The following is a 19,589-nucleotide window of genomic DNA, read 5'->3' as shown; positions in this document are numbered from 1 at the left end:
TGTGATAAAGATTTATTTATTATAATTTATGTGTATTTGCTTGCAAGTGTATGTGTGCAGTGCCCTTGGAGTTAAGAACAAGGTATTATATTTCCTGGAATTGGAGTTACAGACAGTTCTAAGTCCCCATGTAGGTTCTCAGAACTGAACCTAGGTCTTTTGTAAGAAGAGAAAGTACTCTTAACCCCTGAGCAATGACTTCAGGCCCAGAGCAGTAGCAATATTCTTGACATCAAAAGTGGAAAGGACATTGGATAGGAGAAGTATTGTATGTGAAGTCGTACAGGGCAAGGAAAATCTTAGTATACATAGAGAACCAAAGGGATTTAGTGTTATTGGAATGAAATACAAACTTTTAGAATTTGGGTATGATGGTTCATATTCATTATAAAGTTGATGTGATTCAGAACTACTATGTTGGCATGTCTGTGAGGGACCATATAGATTAGAATAATTGAGGTAGAGATGGAAAAACCCACCCCAAATTCAGCACCATTCATGTGGTCTGGGGTTCTGAAGAGAATAAAAAGGAGAATGCAACTGAATACCAGCATTTATTTCTCTCAGGTTCTTAACTACTGTGGATGCGCTATGACCAGCGGCCTCTTGCTTTTCCTTCAATCTCTCCCAGTCATTCTGGACAGCGTCTTCTAGAATGGTAAGCTACAATAAACTCTTCTTTAAGATGCTTTTGTTAGGTGTTTAGATGCAGTGAAAAAAGCAGCTAATAAACAGTGTGAAGACAGGTTACAGAGTGTAAAATCAATCAATCAATCAATCAATCAATCAATCAATCAATCCAGTACTAAGTATCCTACTTAGTTCCCAACAATAATGACTCTGAGAGTAATTATTATTAGTATATGCCTTGGCCATAAGCTGTGGTCCATTTGCTGACTAGCTCATAACTTATTTAACCCATTCAAACCATTCCCTTCCACAGTGTTAGTTACCTGTAGCTACCTATTCAGTCAGAACCTGCTTCTTGCCCAGCATTTTCCTGAGCTTCTCTCAATGTCCCGCTCAGATCTCTCCTTTATTTTGTCCTGAGTTCAGCTATCTGCTGGTTTACATCTGTGTCCTCAGCATCCCTGTGTGAATCTCTTGCCTCTGACTGTTTCCCAGAATCCTCTCTCTTCCTGCCAGTGTCTTACCTCCTATTTCCTGCCTCAGGTCATTGGCCATAGGCTTTTTATTGACAGGTGATGCTTATCAGAGATTCCCGCTTCAACAGAGACACAATATGCTATGGGAATTGGGTAAGAAGATGTAGGGAGAAATAAAGTTTAGGATCAAGAACACAGAAACTGGGTTTATGCTCAAAAATTTCCCTGACAGCTTTGCTATCTTTAAGTCCCCACAATGTAAATACTAGCAACATGGGCAAATTTTGATAATTTTGGTGTGAATTAAATGAATCCAGACTTGATGCAATGCATGGCAAGTGTCAAACACTCAAAAGAAGCATGTACAATCATTTATACTATAAGAAATGTAGGGTAATAAAAGACTTGGACATCAAAATAAAGTCACCATATGGTATAGAGACAGAAGACAGGAGATAATTAACAATTAACCATAACAAGGACCACTAATGCTGACAACTTAGTGTATATTAGACATGATGCCAAGAGCTTTAAGCTTTTTAATTTAATTCGTTCACCAGTCCTACAAGGTAGGCTGCCATTGATGTGAGAAAGACATAGTAAATTCAATAATCTAACATACATGTCATATGTGACAGAAGGAGGGTCTGAGCCCAGGTGCTTGGCTTCCAAATCTGTATGTACCCACAGCTCCAGATATTGTGTGTCCCTGAAAGAAGCATGCCTTCAGGATAATTTTAATTACATCTCTCCAAATCAACACTACCATGCCACATGTTTGTGCATGAAATAGTCTGTAGGAGGCTATCTAGATGGAAATGCCCAAGATGGGGATAGATTATATCAATAGAAAGTCAGGCTCAGAATTCTTAAATACTGAAGACATGCGTATATTTCCACAATGCTGTTAACAATGGCAAGCCTATATTACCCTTTTGAATTATAATGACTCTGTCGAAGTAGCTTACCAAGGGAAAACTCCCAGTGCCCTTCTTTAGCTTTGCATGAAATGTCAGGGGAGAATCAGAAAGGCTGTCACCATGAACTACATACAAGTAGAAGCTGTTGAATGATCTTTTCACAGGGGTCACCTAAGACCACTGGAAAACACAGATGTTTACATTTCCATTAACGAAAGCAGCAAAATTACAATTATGAAGTAGCGATAAAAATAATCTTACGGCTAGGGGTCCCTAGAACAAGAGGAACTACATTAAGGGGGTGGTCACCGCATTAAAAAGGTTAAAAGTCACTGGTCTAGAACAAGATCTCTCAAGTCATGAAACATTCCATAAGACTTACTGGACCTCTCTTAGATGGTGTAGGAAGAGAGAGGGGGATCATATGCTTCCAAATCAACAAAACCCAGTTGATGACTTTTGCAACCCCCCATGCCCTTTTCAAAGACCTCTGATCCATTTCTGTCACACATGCTTTAATGCTGCTGTGTTACATGGTGCTTTCATTGTCTGACTCACAGGCAGTCTCCTTCTGTGCTCTTCTAAACTTCTCTGCTCCTGATGTTTGTCTTTTATTGTCATTCCTCTTCAATCTTCCCCTTCGGTGAGAAATTAATTCAATTATCCTAAACGTTCATTTCAGTCCTTCAGAGTCCAGCCTCTCCTTATAGGTCCTGCATTCCCAAGGTAGCACCCTAGCCTGGTTCAGCACTTGTGACAGAAGCCTTTTTTATTTTTTCCCTACTAACAATGGGATGGAATAATTGCAGGAGAATACACACCCAAACCACCAAGGGCAAGTATTTCTTGCTGGTCTCACCAATTTAACAGGCTCAAAGTCATATCAGTGGCATCAGCCAGACAACAAAAAGGTCTAGGGGTCCAGATTAAGGAAAGCAAAGGTTCAGTTGGCTTCTTTAAAGCTCCCAAGCCTTGAGATTTTGCAGGGAGGCAGGTGCCTTGGTTTCTGATTAAAAGCAGATCATTTGAGTGGAGTTGTCATGGGAATGTTTATGAGCTAGAAAGGTCACTGGGAGGCTGAGGCCCAGAATGGCCACCTCGGTGACCTTCAGTATCTCATTTAACTACCTTTATTCCCTGCTGTATTTTCACCATGAAAATGTAGATAATCAATAAAAAATAGAAACTACAAAAAGGCTTTTTTAGGTAACAAAATATATTGCAGCTTTATTTTTAAAGTCCCTTTGATGGGGCTGGAGAGATGGCTTTGTGGTTAAGAACACTGGCTGTACTTTCAGAGGACCAGAGTTCAATTCTTAGCACTCACATGGCAGCTCACATCTGTCTGTAACTACAGTTCCAGGGGATCTGACACTCTCACATATATATGAGCAAAATACCAGTCAGTGTTTATAAAATAAAAATAAAATATTAAAATATAAAGTGCCCTTGAATTTACAAATTATTCTTTATGACAAATTTCTGAAAGGAAATGGCTCTAGTGTTCTGGCAGTGACTTTAGATCGCAGGGCCCAATGACACTGGACAAGGTGTTTCTGCTAAGAAGTTTCTCTGGACACTCCGGTTTCAGAGCCATTGGCTCCCCCACACTACCGCAGTGCACCTTTCCTCAAACTATAGCAGCTTATCTCAGCCTAAAGGAAAGAAACTGGGGAAGACCCTTGAGGACATCGGTATAGGGGGAAAGTTCCTAAACAGAATACCAATAGCTTATGCTCTAAGATCAAGAATTGACAAATGGTACCTCATAAAATTACAAAGTTTCTGTAAGGCAAAGGATACCATCAAAAGGACAAATTGGCAGCCAACAAACTGGGAAAAGATCTTCACCAACCCTACATTTAACAGAGGGCTAATATCCAATATATACAAAGAACTCAAGAAGTTAGACCCCAGAACACCAAATAACCCTATTGAAAATGGGGTACAGAGCTAAACAATTTTCACCTGAAGAACTTCAGATGGCTGAGAAGCACCTTAAAAAATCTTCAACATCATTAGTCATTAGGAAAATGTAAATTAAAATAACCCTGAGATTTCACCTCACACCAGTCAAAATGTCTAAGATTAAAAACTCAGGAGACAGCAGGTGTTGGCAAGGATGTGGAGAAAGAGGAACACTCCTCCACTACTGGTGGAGTTGTAAACTGGTACAACCACTCTGAAAATCAGTCTGGCGGTTCCTCAGAAAACTGCACAACACTTCTGGAGGACCCTGCTATACCACTCCTGGGCATATACCCAGAGGATTCTCCAGCATTTAATAAGGACACAAGCTCCACTATGTTCACAGCAGCCCTATTTATAATAGCCTGAAGCTGGAAAGAACCCAGGTATCCTTCAACAGAAGAATGGATGCAAAAAATGTGGTATATCTACACAGCGGAGTACTATTCAGCCATTAGAAACAATGAATTCATGAAATTCTTAGGCAAATGTATGGAGCTGGAGAACATCATCCTAAGTGAGGTAACTCAGTCTCAAAAGACCAATGATGGTATGCACTCAGTGATAATCAGATATTAGCCTAGAAACTTGGAATATCCAAGACATAATCCACATAGCAAATGATGACCAAGAAGAAGGAAGGAGTGGCCCCTGGTTCTGGAAAGGCTCAGTGCAGCAGTATAGGGCAATACCAAAACAGGGAAGTGGGAAGGAGTGGATGGGGTAACAGGGGGAGGGAAGAGGGTTAATGGGACTTTCAGGGAGTGGGGAGCCAGGAAAGGGGAAATCATTTGAAATGTAAATAAAGAATATATCGAATAAAAAGAATTCTTTTTTCTAATAAAAGAGCCATGCAATTCATCAAAAAAAAAAAAAGAAAAGAAAAGAAAAAGAAAAAGAAAAAGAAATGGTATGGGAGTGGGGTTGGTCATTAAGGTTACTAACAGCTACTCAGAACTAGCCCATGCTACCAGGGTACCTTCCAGTACCCTCCTTCCTTCCAAGTGGAATCCTCACACATGACTGCCTACACGAGACTCCTAGTATCTGATCTTTTTTCTACTAACTCACACAACCCAATTCCATTACAATTCTTGGCTGAATCTTAGGGGTTCAGGGAAGAGCAAATGGAATTCTCTCTCTCTCTCTCTCTCTCTCTCTCTCTGTGTGTGTGTGTGTGTGTGTGTGTTTGTGTGTGTGTGTGTGTGTGTGTGTGTGTGAGAGAGAGAGAGAGAGAGAGAGAGAGAGAGAGAGAGAGAGAGAGAGAGACAGTCAAGATTAACTATCACAGAGAACATTTCAAGGATATTAAGAGAAAAGGAATAAAGAAGTAAAACCAAAATCCATTTATTCATTTTATCGAACTCTAGGTCCTGCTCTAAAGATTCATAGAAGATGAACAGAAGTTGGGGATTGGCAGCATCTAGTGGCCTTCCAACTTTAGATGGTCTGAAAGGGCAGCTTACTCAACAGCAGCCAGTAGATCGGGAGCCAGCACCCGATCAGATAAAGAGAAAGAACATCTCTGGACAGAATTAAAAGGGCTATTTTGGGATATGTCAAAAGGAGGAAAACTAGATTGGAACTGACTGCAAAGGTGATTACAGAGTGCACAAAGGACACTTCCGAAGTTCCGGCAAAGAAGGGAAGATTTCCTAATCATTCTTTAATTGTACTTCATAATTAGCCAAGCCACAAATGTCACAGCTGGGATTAAAAGATCTTTCATAAGGCAGGATCTTTTACAGAGTTCTAAGAGGGGAAATGCTGGTGTTTGGGGAGATGGGCCTGGTGCTGTCATCCTTTTAATTTGTGAAATGTCTAAAGGACACAGATCCATGACTGTATGCATTCATAAAGCACAGTTTGAAAGATAGTGTTTTTTTTCTCTTGCATCTATTTTTTGCATTTTTCTCCCCTAAAAAATAGCAAGGGAAACATTTTCAGGGGAACAAAATCTCAACAAACAGACAGCGAGAATTGCTTTTGAAGCTGCTAAAGATAATGAATACATGGTCTCAAAGTGACAGGGTAACATTTCAATGACAAACAGCAGAGCATGAGGACATATGAAAGTTTCTGTAGTAAGTTGTTCCACTAAGTATTCTTAATCAGTGTCATAGAAGGCATAAAGAGAGGCAAATTACTAATACAAAGTAAACATAAATAAAATCACCTCTAGAGACGCCTCCACGCATGGTGTGCTCATGTACAAAAAAGTACTAAGAAAGGAACACAGCAAATCCTTTTCTAACTGGGTGGAGTTTCAGGAAAGTGCAAAAGAAAAGTGCCACGACTAAAATCATGGATATTTAGTACTGTTAGCAGCATTTTTTTCTTTTGAACAAGAGGCTCTGTCTTGATTCTATAACAGAACATTGTAGATGGAATGATTTATAGAAGAGAAGAAATCGTCGTGGGGAGGAAGTGTAAGAATACCACACCACCATCTGCTGGGGGCCTACTGTGTCATCGTCCCCTCCAGCCTGCCCTGCAAGGTCTAACAAACTCAAGATAACAAGATCAATCCATTCACAAAGTCAGGAGATCTTTGACCTAAACCTCTTAAAAGTCCGACTCCTTAGCCAGAGAGATGGCTCAGCAGATAAGGATGATTGCTGACATTTAGAGAATCTGAACTTAATCCTTTGACCCCCACATGGTGGAAACTGAGAACCGACTGCCAAAACTTGTCCTCTGAGTTTCACATACTTGACGGCACAAGTGCACACACACACACACACACACACACACACACACACTGTAATGAAAAATTAAGATGGTCCCACTTCTGATGTGGTCACAGGGACAATTTAAAGTCTTGGTGCAAACACTCAGACTATGATAGACTCCAGAGTTTCCCTTTGCATTCGGCCCCTGTCTTAGTTCCTCTCTGTGAAGGAGTCCATGTGGCAAGGACATCCATGGTCAACAGCACAATGAGAATGAATTCAGACATGCTTACGCTCAGCTCACTTACTCCTTGCTTAGTCTTGGAGTCCATCTCAAAGGCTGGTGCCACCAAGCAGGCTGGCTCTCTCCTTATCACTTAACATAATCAAGGTACCCATCCACCAGTCATGCCTGCAGGCCGATGTGATCTAAACAATTCCTCATTGAGAATCCCTTGTTAGCTTGATAGCTTATGTTTAGGCAGCCAGGTTGGTGAGACTTCACGAGTATAGATTCTGATGTTACTAGGAGACACCATCTCGCAGTAAACTCCCTGATTCTCTGGCTCTTACAATGTTTTCACCTCCTCTTCTTCAAAAGGAGAGCAAGCGAAAAGTAGCTGGGGGAAGACTATGAGGCCCTGATGCCGTACAAAGAACTACGGCAAGTAAGGAATGCTGAGAATTGGGGAAATAGTCTTTCCTGGAAAGAGAACACCAATTGGTTATCTAATATCAACAGTCAGCCCTGAAAAATACTTACAAATAATATTTTATAGGGCAAGAAAGTTATATTTAGGAATATGTATGTATATACACAGACAGATATGCATGTGATAGAAATCAATGGAAAAATCGTGAATTTGAAAGAGTAAGCAAGAAAGGTGGGGGGGTTGGAGGGATGAAAGGGAAGGGGAGTAATGTAATTATAGTATAATCTCAAAAATAAAAGAAATAATAAAAAATAAACTGAGCATCATGTTGGTGTAGCAAAATCATACAAATCAGGCGATAGAAACAACAGAAATGCCCTTCCCATAGTTGTGTAAGTTGAGGTGTAGCCAAGTGGCAACTACATTGATGTTTGGCAAGGGTCTTCCTCCAGGTGTACAGAAAGCTCTAGTGTCTGGATTATTTTTACCTATGTTTCGCATAAAGATGTAGGAGGCGCAGATGCCTTTGTGTTCATAGATAAGCACCAGGGACTCCTGGAATGTGCAGCACAAGGGTCACTCCTTCAAAGGAAGGAACCCAATGCCTGTTCTCCACCCAGAGGTTGGGAGCAGACAAGCTTAGTAGCCGGGTGACCTTTGCACTATTGTGTAGCAGACACATTTCATGAACTGGATCGTCCCCCAGATTCTTATCATGAATTTGTTTTATTGTTTGGTTGGTGTTTGTTTGTTTGTCTTGTTTGTTTTTTCAATCAATCTATAGAATCCATCTTTATGGACTTTACAAAGAATTTTAATGTAGAAATGTCTGACCTGATTTTAGCTTACTTTTTTTCCCCCAAGGAGATTCATTTGTGCTTTGTAAATACAGAATTAAGTTAACTGCCACTAGAAGAGTTTTTGCTATGCTTAAATATGCTTAAAATAAATCACTTGGAGTCAAACTCCAGCATTTGAAATAACAGTGGCTACTGAACTGTGTTGAGCCCAACTGCCTTCTTTCCAGTCAGGAGGTCACAGATACCCCCTCATAAAGGAACTAGTCCCCAGATGGGACTTTTATCCTAATCATTTTATGTCAACCTCCTTAGTGTCTCAAGTTTCCACCTAGGCTTGATGGTGTGTGGTTCCTGTGGTGATGCCAACATTCAATTCTCCACAGCCTCACAGAGTAGCTCATCTTATATACAAGCATTTTGCAAATAAGATTTAGGCAGTGTGGAGCATAACCCATGCTTGCTCTGTACCCCACAGTATTCGACAATGAACCCCATTTCTTTTCCAAACTTTCTTCCGCATTTCTAATAGATAAAACCATACATTTAATCATCCTGATCAAGTCCTCTTGTCTAGCTGCCTAAACTTGGTAGTAACCGTTCCATCCATGAATCTTTGACAAGTTGGCCTTTAAGAACTGCACAGGCCTTTGCAGACTTGTCTATATTCTCTAGAATGTATGCTTTCAAAATATTCAATTTTCTTTAAGCTGTACAATAATGAATGCATAATTAATGGAGCATCATTTTCTTTTAAAAGAACTGTATTTGCCTTTCTTTATATGTGAAGCTGTGTATTCATATGTGTCTGTGGATACTCAACAGAGGTCAGCCACAAAACATGGATGCTTAGAACCAAGCAGAGGTACTCTGCAAAAGCAGCAAGCACTGCCAAACACTGAGCCACATCTCCAGGCCTCCTTCCAGCCTTTGTGGTACTGGAGATTATGTCCAGGGCCTTCTCAGGCTTGGCAGAACGAAACAGGTTTTGTCTTCTGTATAGAGCCAGTTTAAGAGATGGTGCATGGCAAAGTTCTGCATTGAAGGATGTGACTGCTTCATTTAGCTTCTCCACTGATGACAACTTCCCAATGACATTTTTAAGCTCACTCCCCAGGAGCAGAAATATTTTAGAAATCCCAGGAGTCAGCTCTTCCCCCTCACAGTGCTTAGAGAAACAATGATGTATATTTCCTAAGGTACAACTAATTGAAGCATTTCATCTTTCTCGTTTCCTGCATTTCAAAGTACCTATTAGATATGTAATTTTACAAATGAGATACACTGCAATATCAAACCTTTCTGTACTTGGGTCTGTCATTATTTCTCAACTTTATTTTTTAATGCCAAGAAATACAATGCAGATTTGTGGTATGGCATCACAGAACAACATTCTTAAAAACAACAGTGATGGTTAATGAAGTCTGGTATAAAACATGATGAAGAAGACATGAAGGATTATCCTTTTCTTCACTTAAAAAAAAAAAAAAACAGAATTCCTGGGTTGCCACTTCACAGTGATGTCTTAATATTCCCTCATTTAATTATGTAAATTGTCAAAGAAGACTGCTGTTTATGGTAATTTTCACTTGTGGAGGTCTGCTTCCCAAGGTAGGCTAATTTAAATCAAATTATAACTAAGGGAGATTTACCACTTGTTGATTCAGACAGACAATCATTTATAACTCCACCAATAGGCTAGCAAAGACTGCAGGATTTCAAATGTGAGGTAAGGCTGTAGTGATCCCACTGTGAAAGGCATCAGCTGAGATGCTATGGTGGGATTTGGGATTTCTATTGATGTCAGCAGGAGCTGAAGCAGCTGCCTTTATGGGCAAAGTGATTAGTGAATACCCTTGACCCTTTCTACCTCCACATTCAGCCCTTTCAAATAGAGTGGCAGCCACTCTCCCCAACGCAGCATTCACGCCCTTTTTGATGAACATTCAGCCGCATTCAGGATCTGCCCACATTTTTGTTTCACAGCCATACCAAATGCTGAATGTAACTGAGAAATAACTATTGTAAAGCACTGAAGAGTTCATGTGTCCCAAGTCTCTTCTTTTTTTTTTTTCTTTCAATTAAATGTAGGGAAAGCATTAATGATGGTCTATTTCAGTTTGAGAAACTAAGCATAACCAAATCTATTCTTTGTTTTATGGGCACATTTGTCACACAATGAATTCCCTCTTTAGTTAATGATACTGACCCTGTGGACTTAAATAGACCATGAGAAGCATACTAGGATTGAGGGCACCAGGTCCACTTTGTTTCAGGCACAACACGGACCACAGCTTAGCTTTGCCAATACAGAGAATGTGAGCATAGCAAACTAAGGCAGAGATTATACCTAAGTTCACAGACATAAAAGAAAATTTCCCTAACCTAAATAAAGAAATGTCTATAAACTTACAAGAAGGATATAGAACACCTAATAGGGTAGAGCAAAAATGGGAATCCTCCTACCACATAATAATCAAAGCACTAAATGTACAGAACAAAGAAAGACTATTAAAAGCCATAAGGGATAAAGGCTAAGTAACATATAAAGGCAGACCTATTAGAATTATACCAGCCTTCTCAATACAGAATTTAAAACCTAGAAGGGCCTAGGTAAATATCTTACAATCTCTAAGAAAACAGAGATACCAGTGCAAACTACTATATCCAGCAAAAATTTTCAATTATCATAGACAAAGAAAACAAAATATTCAATGACAAAATTAAATTTAAAAAATATCTTTTCACTAATCCAACCCTACAGAGGATACTAGAAGGAAAACTCCAACACAAGAAGGGTAACTACTCTCAAGAAAACACAAGAAATAGATAATCCCACACCAGCAAAACCAAAAGAAGAGAATTGCATGCAAACACATACACACACACACACACACACACACACACACACACTACCACCACTAACATCAAAATAACAGGAAATAACAATTATTGGTCATTAATATCTCTCAACATCAATGGTCTCAATTCACCTTTAAAAATAAACAGAGTGAATGCTTAAACATAATCCATCATTCTACTGCATACAAAAAACACACTTTAGGAACAAAGGTTGACATTAACTCAGAGTAAATGTTTTCTAAGCAAATGGACCCAAGAAACAAGCTGGAGTAGCCATTCTAATATATAAAATAGATTTTCTTTTTTATTAGATATATTCTTCATTTACATTTCAAATGCTGTCTGTTTTCCTGGTAAAGTGACTTTCAACCAAAAGTAAATCAAAAGAGATGTAGAAGGATACTTCATATTTATCAAAGCAAAAATCACCAAAATGACATCTCAATTCTAAATATTTATGCCACAAAGGGAGAAGCACATCATTCATAAAAAAATTACTAAAATTTAAATCACATCTAACTCCCTACATTAATAGTGAGACTTCAAAACCCTACTTTCCCCAATTTCCAGATCATTGAGATAGAAACCAAACAGAAATATTGAAACTAACAGAGGTTATGAATCATTGCATCTAAGGGATATCTACAGAACATTTCACCAAAACACAAGAGATTATACCTTCTTCTTAGTAGCTCAAGGAACCTTCTCCAAAATTGAACATACAAGAAAATTAAAATAACTTATTGTATACTAACAGACCATCATGTATTAAAGCTGGACTTCAACAACCATAACAAAAACAACAGAAACAGAAAACCTATACATTCATGGAGACTGATCAACTTTCCACTCAGTGATAACTGGATTAGGGAAGGAATAAAAAGAAAATCAAATACTTTCTAGAATTTAATTAAAATGAAGACACAACACACCTAAACTTTTGGACACAATGAAAGCAGTGCTAAAAGGAAAGTTCATAGCACTAAGTATCTTCATTAATAAATTGGAAAGTTTTCATACTAACAATTTAAAAGTATTCCTGAAGGCTTAGAAAGAAGAGGACAAAGAAGAAAGAAGAAAGAAGGAAGAAGAAGAAAGAAGGAAGAAGGAGGAGGAGGAGATAAAGAAGGAGGAAGAGGAAGAGGAGGAACAGGAGGAGGAACAGCAGCAGCAGCAGCAACAAACACACCCAAGAGGAGTATACAGTGGGAAGTAATCAAACTCAGTGCTGAAATCAATAAATTAGAAACTAAGAGAAAATAACAAAAATCAATAAATACAAAAAGCTGTTTCTTTGAGAAAATCAAGAATATAGACAGACCCTTAGCCAATATCATCAAGAGAGAGAGAGAGAGAGAGAGAGAGAGAGAGAGAGAGAGAGAGAGAGAGAGAGAGAGAGATGCAAATAATTAAAATCAGAAATAAAACAACAGATGCTGTTGAAACTCAAAGAATCTTACATCAAAAGCCTATACTCCACAAAACTGGAAAATCTAAATAAAATGAATACTTTGTAGACAGATATAATTTACCAAATTTAATTAAGATCAATAAACTATGTAAATAGTCCTCTAACTCCTAAGGAAATAGAAGTAGTCATTAAAAGTCTCTCAACTGAAAAAGTAGCCAAGGGCCAGATGGTTTTACAACAGAATTTTACCAGACTATCAGAGAAAAGCTAATATCAATACTTGTCAAACGAATCCTCAAAATAGAAACAAAAAGGACATTGTCAAAAATATTCTATGAGGCCACAGTCACTAGGGTAGCTAGACCACAAGAAGACTCAACAACAAATAAGAGAGAATTTCAAATCAATTTCCTTTATGAACATTGATGCAAAAAATACTCAACAAAATACTAATAAATTCTAATTAAAAATGATTCCAAGAACATATCAGTGATATCATCCACTATGATCAAGTAGGCTTCATTCCAAGGATGCAGGGGTGGTTCAATATATGAAATCTATCAACATAATCTACCATACAAACAAACTGAAATATAAAATCCACATGATCATCTCATTAAATGCTGAAAAAAACCTTTGACAAACTCTTAACAACTCATCATGTTAAAAGTCTTAGAGAGCTCAGGCATCAAGATACATACCTAAATGTAATAAAGGCAACATACAGCAAACAAACAGTCAGCATCAAATTATATGGAAAGAAACTTGAAGTTATTCTACTAAAATCAGGGACAAGTCAAAGCTGACAACTCTCTCCTTATCTTCTCAATATAGTACTTGAAATTCTAGCTTGAGCATTAAGAAAACTAAAGGAGATCAAGGGGAAACAAATTGGAGAGGAAGAAGTCAAATTATTGCTATTTGCAGATGATCTGATAGTATACATATGTGACTCCAAAAATTCTATCAGAGTCCTCTTATAGTTGATAAACACCTTCAGCAAAGTGGCTGGATAGAACATTAACTCAAAAAAAAAAATCAGTAGTCTTCCTTTATACAAACAATAAACCAGATGAGGAAGAAGTTAGGGAGACAACTCCCTTCTTAAAAGCCACATCAGTATAAAATATCTTGGTATAACTCTACAAAGCAAGTACAAGACCTGTATGACCAGACCTTCAAGTCTCTGTAAACAGAAACTGAAGAAGATATCAGAAGATGTAAAGAACTCCCATGTTTATGGATTGATAAGATTAATATATTGAAATGGCCACCTTACCAAAAGCAATCTAACAGATTCAATGCAAATCTCATAAAAATTCCAACACAATTCTTTATAGACCTTGAAAGGATTATTCATTCTCAATGTCGTATTAAAAACAAAAACAAAAAACAGGATAGCTAAAATAATCCTGAACAATAAAAGAACTTTTAGAAGGATCACCATCCCCGACTTCAAGCTGTACTATAGGGCGGTAGTAATAAAAACTGCATGGTAGTTTACAAAGTTTCTGTAAGGCAAAGGACACTGTCAATTGGACAAAACGGCAACTAAAAGATTGGGAAAAGATCTTCACCAACCCTACATCTGACAGAGGGCTAATATTCAATATATACAAAGAACTCAAGAAGTTAGACTCCAGAGAGCCAAATAATCCTATTAAAAATGGGGTACAGAGCTAAACAAAGAATTTTCACATGAAGAATTTTGAATGGCTGAGAAGCACCTTAAGAAATGTTCAACATCATTAGTTATTAGGGAAATGCAAATCAGAACAACCCTGAGATTTCACCTCACACCAGTCAGAATGGCTAAGACTAAAAACTCAGGAGACAGCAAGTGTTGGCAAGGATGTGGAGAAAGAGGAACACTCCTCCACTGCTGGTGGGATTGCAAGCTGGTACAACCACTCTGGAAATCTGTCTGGCAGTTCCTCAGAAAACTGTGCATGACACTTCCGGAGGACCCTGTTATACCACTCCTGGGCATATACCCAGAGGATTCCCCGGAATGCAATAAGGACACATGCTCCACTATGTTCATAGCAGTCTTATTTATAATAGCCAGAAGTTGGAAAGAACCCAGACGTCCCTCAATGTAGGAATGGATACAGAAAATGTGGTATATTTACACAATGGAATACTACTCAGCAATTAAAAACAATGAATTCATGAAATTCTTAGACACAAATGGTTAAGGCACAATTCATATATCAAATGATTCCCAAGAAGAAGGAAGGAGAGGGCCCTGGTCCAGGAAAAGCTTGATGCAGCAATGCAGGGGAGTACCAGGACAGAGAAGTGGGAGGGGGTTGATCTGGGAATGGGTGGAGGGAAGAGGTCTTATGGGACTTATGGGGAGGAGGGAACCAGAAAAGGGGAAATCATTTGGAATGTAAACAAGGAATGTAGAAAAGAAAAAAGAAAAAAAAAGAAAAAAACTGCATTGTATTGATATAAAAATGGTCAAGTTGATCCATGAAATAAATCCACACACTTCCAGACACTTGATTTTCAACAAAGAAGCCAAACAATGCAATGGAAATGGGAGAGCATCTTCAACAAATGGTGTTGGTCTAACATGATGTTTTCATGTTTCATGAAGAATACAAAGAGATCCATATCTATCACACTGCACAAAACTCAAGTCGTGGTGGATCAAATACTTCAGTGTAGAACCCGATACACTAAATCTACTAGGAAAGACAGTAGGTAATAGTCTTGAACTTACTGGTACAGGAGACAACTTCCTGAACAGAACATCAACAGCTCAGGCACTAAGATTAACAATTAATAAATGAAACCTCATGAAACTGAAAATCTTCTGCAACGCAAAGGACACCATCAATAGTACAAAATGACACCCTACAGACTTGAAAAAGATCTTTCCCAACTCTACATCTGACAGAGGGCTAATATCCAAAATGTATAAAGAACTCAAGAAGTTAGACACCAACAACCCAAGTGACCCAATTAAAAATACATATCTAAACAGAGAATTCCCCACAGAAAAACCTTGGATAGATGAGAAGCACTTAAAGAAATGTCTAAAGTTCTCAGTCATCAAGGAAATGCAAATCAAAACATTCTTGTTTTGATTTCTACTATACCCATCAGTATGGCTAAGATAAAAAATTCAATGGACAACACATGGTGGAAAGGATGTGGCACAAGAAGGACACTCCTCCATTGCTGGTGGAAATGCAATCTTGTACAACCACTCTGTAAATCAGTCTGGCAGTTTCTCAGAAAAACTGGGACCCAGCTATACCATTCCTGGGCATATACCCGAAAGATGCTTGACCGAAGGATGCATAAGGGCACTTGCTCAAATATGTCCATAGAACTTTATTCATAAAAGCCAGAAACTGGAACCAACCCAGATGTCCCTCACCTGAATAATGCATAAAGAAAATGTGGTTCATTTGCACAATGAATACTATTCAGCTATTAAAAATGACACTATAAATTTTGCAGGTAAATGGATGGTACTAGAACATATCATCCTCAGTGAGGTAACCCAGATCTAAAAGGACATGCATGGTATGTATTCACTGATAAGTGGATATTAGCCATAAAAAAAAAACAATAAAACCACACTACAATCCACAGACCAAAAGAAGGCAAATAATAAGGATACCCCAAGGGAAGATACTTGACTCTTTCCTAGCAGGGGAAGTAGAATAGATATCAGAGGAGGAGGCAGGGAACTGGGTGGGAAAGGGTTGGAGCAAATAGTGGGACAAGAGGATCAGGTGTAAGAAGAGCAGAGGAGAGAGAATGAAAATATGTGGTGGGCAGAGTAGGTGACATGCCAGAGACCTGGGACAGGGGGAGCCCAAGGGAGTCTATGGGGGTGACTCTAGCTAAGACTCTTAGCAGTGGGGGATATAGAGCCTGAAGTGGTATCTCCTGCAGGCAAGCGGGACACCAGTGTAGGGATAAGGACAACAATCCACTCACAAAACCTTAGACCTAAAATATGTCCTGACTACAAGAAGTGCAGGGACAAAGATGGACCAGAGACAGAAGAAATGGCCAAGCAATGACTGGCCCAAATTGAGACCATCCCATGGGCAAGAACCAATCCCTGACACTGTTAATAATACTCTGTTTTGCTTGCAGACAGGATCGTAGCATGTCTGTCCTCTCAGAGGCTCAACCTAGGAGCCAATGGAAACAAAGACCCACAACCAATCATTAGATGGAGCTCATAGAATCTTATTGAAGAGTGTGGGGGAAGGATTGAAGGATCTAAAGAAGATAGGCACTCCACAAGAAAACCAAGATTCAACTAATCCAGACCCTTGTGGGATCCCAGAAACTGAAACATCTAAGACCAGGCATGAACTAGACTTAGGCCCCACCCTCCACACATATGTAGCAGATGTGCAGCTTGTTCTTCATGTGGGTCCCCTAACAACTGGAGTGAGGGCTGTCTCTGAATCTGTTGCCTATCTGTCAACCCAGTGCCCAAACTGGGCCACCTTCTCTGGCCTCGGTGGGAGAAGAGGGAACCAGTTCTACAGTGACTTGATGTACCAGGATGTAGTGATACGGGGGTGGGGGATTTCTCAGAGGAGAAGAGAAGGAGACAGTTGGGAAAGGAGCTGTGTGTGAGAGGGGGTTGGAGGCTAGGGAGATGTAAAGTGAATAAATAAATTAATTAATGAGAAAAAATAGACAGAGGCGAAGCCAAATATCTGCTTGCCTCTTTCTTGGTGTAAGACAAAAAAATAAAAAAGGAAAAATCTCTGGGTCCTTACAAAGATATCATCAGTGGTCCCTTCCCCACAAGGCTCAGATTGTAAGGGAACAAGTCAGCATTTTCAAAGCACAAAGCTCTACATAAGTGTCCACTTCCAAACATAGCAATCATGGATGACAACAGGATGGGTTAATTCAATGTTTTGCACAAGAATAGATAATTTCCAATATATCCAAGGTCTAAACTTAAGATATAACCTTTCCCCTTCTGTGGGCACAGGACCTTCATTTGGCTCCTCCAAAAGGTTAATGTGTTAAAGGTAATAAGATTTGCTATGCTGCTTATAGATTCTGTTTATGGTAAGATGTGAGCAGAGAGTGCATAGTGGTGCATACCTGATATCCCAGAAGTCAGAGTGTTGAGGCAGGATGAGAGGCTACCCAGCAAGACTCTGTCTCAAATAATAACAAATAAGAAAACATAAACTACATCTGAATTGGGAGGCACAGAGCTGGACCACAAAGACCTGGTTAGTTACCTTGGGCTTTTCTGCCTGTGTTGTTGACTTTATGGCTGGCATGACCTTCATGGACACCCTGGAAATCATGCTATGCTGCTTTTACCATAGAAAGTATTGACACTTACAGACACCAGCCTCTTAAATCCCTGTCCTTTTGATCTTCTCTTGTAGCAGGCTTGCACTGCTCAGAACTCGGTAAGTCTTCCACAGAAAAAGAAACACTTAAGTCTATAAAGATGGCACGTTAGGTTTCTGAAATAAGTGATTCTAAATGAATATTAGATTGAACATCTTCTATTGCAATCTTCAGGGTCTGAATATTGGGCTGAACCCAAGAAAACTTTTGGGCTCTGATGTCCTGAATGAATGTGCCTTATAAGGCCTCAAAGCTTTCTCAGGTCAGGCTCAGAAGAAAAGCAAAGGCTTGCAATGGTCTAAGTATGGTTGTTGAGGAAAGGTTAACCTTTACCTAAGACCAGTGTGTGCAGAAACTATTAACTGCAGCCCTCCCACCCCCACGACTTCAGACAGCTCCCCTACAGTGATCCCCTAAGAGGTTTCCTAGCCTACACCTGCCTCTGTGCCAAATATAACAAACACGCTATTTCTAGGAGGTTCTTGCAACTCCATCAAAGCTCACCACCCACTCAATCCTAGATTTTCTGTATGTGTTTCTATCATTTCTTCTTTCACCATTGACCCAGTTAGGTCGGGACATGTTGCTCTAGCGATCTCTGTCTTTCAGTCTGTCTGTCTCTGTTTCTCTCTCTGTGTGTAAATATGTACATGCACATATGTTTATACACAGATATATATATATGTATTTATATACATATTGTATGTATTTACATGTATATACATAAATATATATGTATTTCAACTTATCTTCCCAATCATAAATATACAAGCTTAAGAATCTGCTGTTATTAGAACAATGTGTGTTTTGGATCTCATTACATAAAATGTTAGAATTTTCCAGTGACTTTCGATATTTTTCTACTTTCAGGAGGATATTTTCTGCTATTGACTCTAGGGACTTCTGAAGCCACTTGTAGGAGCCAAGGACTTCTGGACTAGCTTCTATTTATAAATGCAGTTTTCTCAATGCACCATATGCTGGTGACCAAATAGAAGTACATCACAGCTCCTCAGGAGGGAAGTCTCTGCAGAGATACATTCTATGGCTGTCAGAATGACTGATGTCCTCAAGACTGGCCCTCACGTTTCAGAATGCCTTTGGTTTCCTGTCCACAACCTTTCTAAGCTGGGGCTTCTGCTATATACCATCTGCATTAATGTTCTGTTGCTGCTGTAACCCACCAAAGAGGTGTGGCTGAAAAGGATGTAGCTTTATTTTGGTATAAGTAAATCCATGGAAACCAAAAGACCAAAGAAGATGATTTGTCCTCAAATTTCCACCAGTAAAATTCAAAGTGTCAGTGGGATTGTATTATCTATGAGGAAAACTCACTTCCTTCTTGTCATGCTTCTAGACACTTCCATCCTCCCAAGGATCATGGTCATCTTTCACCTTTCTCCATCTTTGAGATCTGAGGAAAGCAATACTCATTTCCATGTCTAACCTTGACCTCTCACTTCATTCTTTGCATTCAGGATCTTCATATTCAGGCTGAACCTGCCTAGGTAATTTATAACAGGGATCCTTTTTAAAGGCCTAAGAAATTTTTATGTGAACCCAGTAATACACGGATATAAAACAGATATGTAAACCAACACATTTACAGATAAAAAAATCTTAAATTTATTTTATTTAAAATAAAAAAATATAAAAGAATTATATTTATTTTAAGCAATTTTAATATACATTTTTACATTTATAAAATGAAAGTAAATTTGTGTACTAATGGAATAGAAGTGTTTGGTTAATATTTGATAATGAAGGACAGAGTATCTTCAATTTTTCACACCAATTAATATGTTGATTTCATAATTGATGATGCTTTGTTTAAAT

At 38.8% G+C, this 19,589-nt stretch overlaps 1 long non-coding RNA gene across 1 annotated transcript in view; it reads left to right on the top strand.

Moving 5' to 3' along the window:
* LOC127685833 (uncharacterized) overlaps positions 1–19,320 on the top strand; it is a 258,463-nt gene extending 239,143 nt beyond the window's left edge. The window contains exons 2-3 of the long non-coding RNA XR_007977931.1: positions 568–658; positions 18,624–19,320. This is a non-coding gene — a long non-coding RNA (uncharacterized LOC127685833). The remainder of the gene's footprint in view (positions 1–567; positions 659–18,623) is intronic.
* Positions 19,321–19,589: the final 269 nt, after the last annotated feature.

The sequence above is a fragment of the Apodemus sylvaticus genome, chromosome 5, assembly GCF_947179515.1.
Source record: "Apodemus sylvaticus chromosome 5, mApoSyl1.1, whole genome shotgun sequence".
Lineage (NCBI taxonomy): Eukaryota > Metazoa > Chordata > Mammalia > Rodentia > Muridae > Apodemus > Apodemus sylvaticus.
The sequence above is the reverse complement of the archived record's forward strand: the minus strand, read 5'-3'. Positions and strand labels throughout refer to the sequence as shown.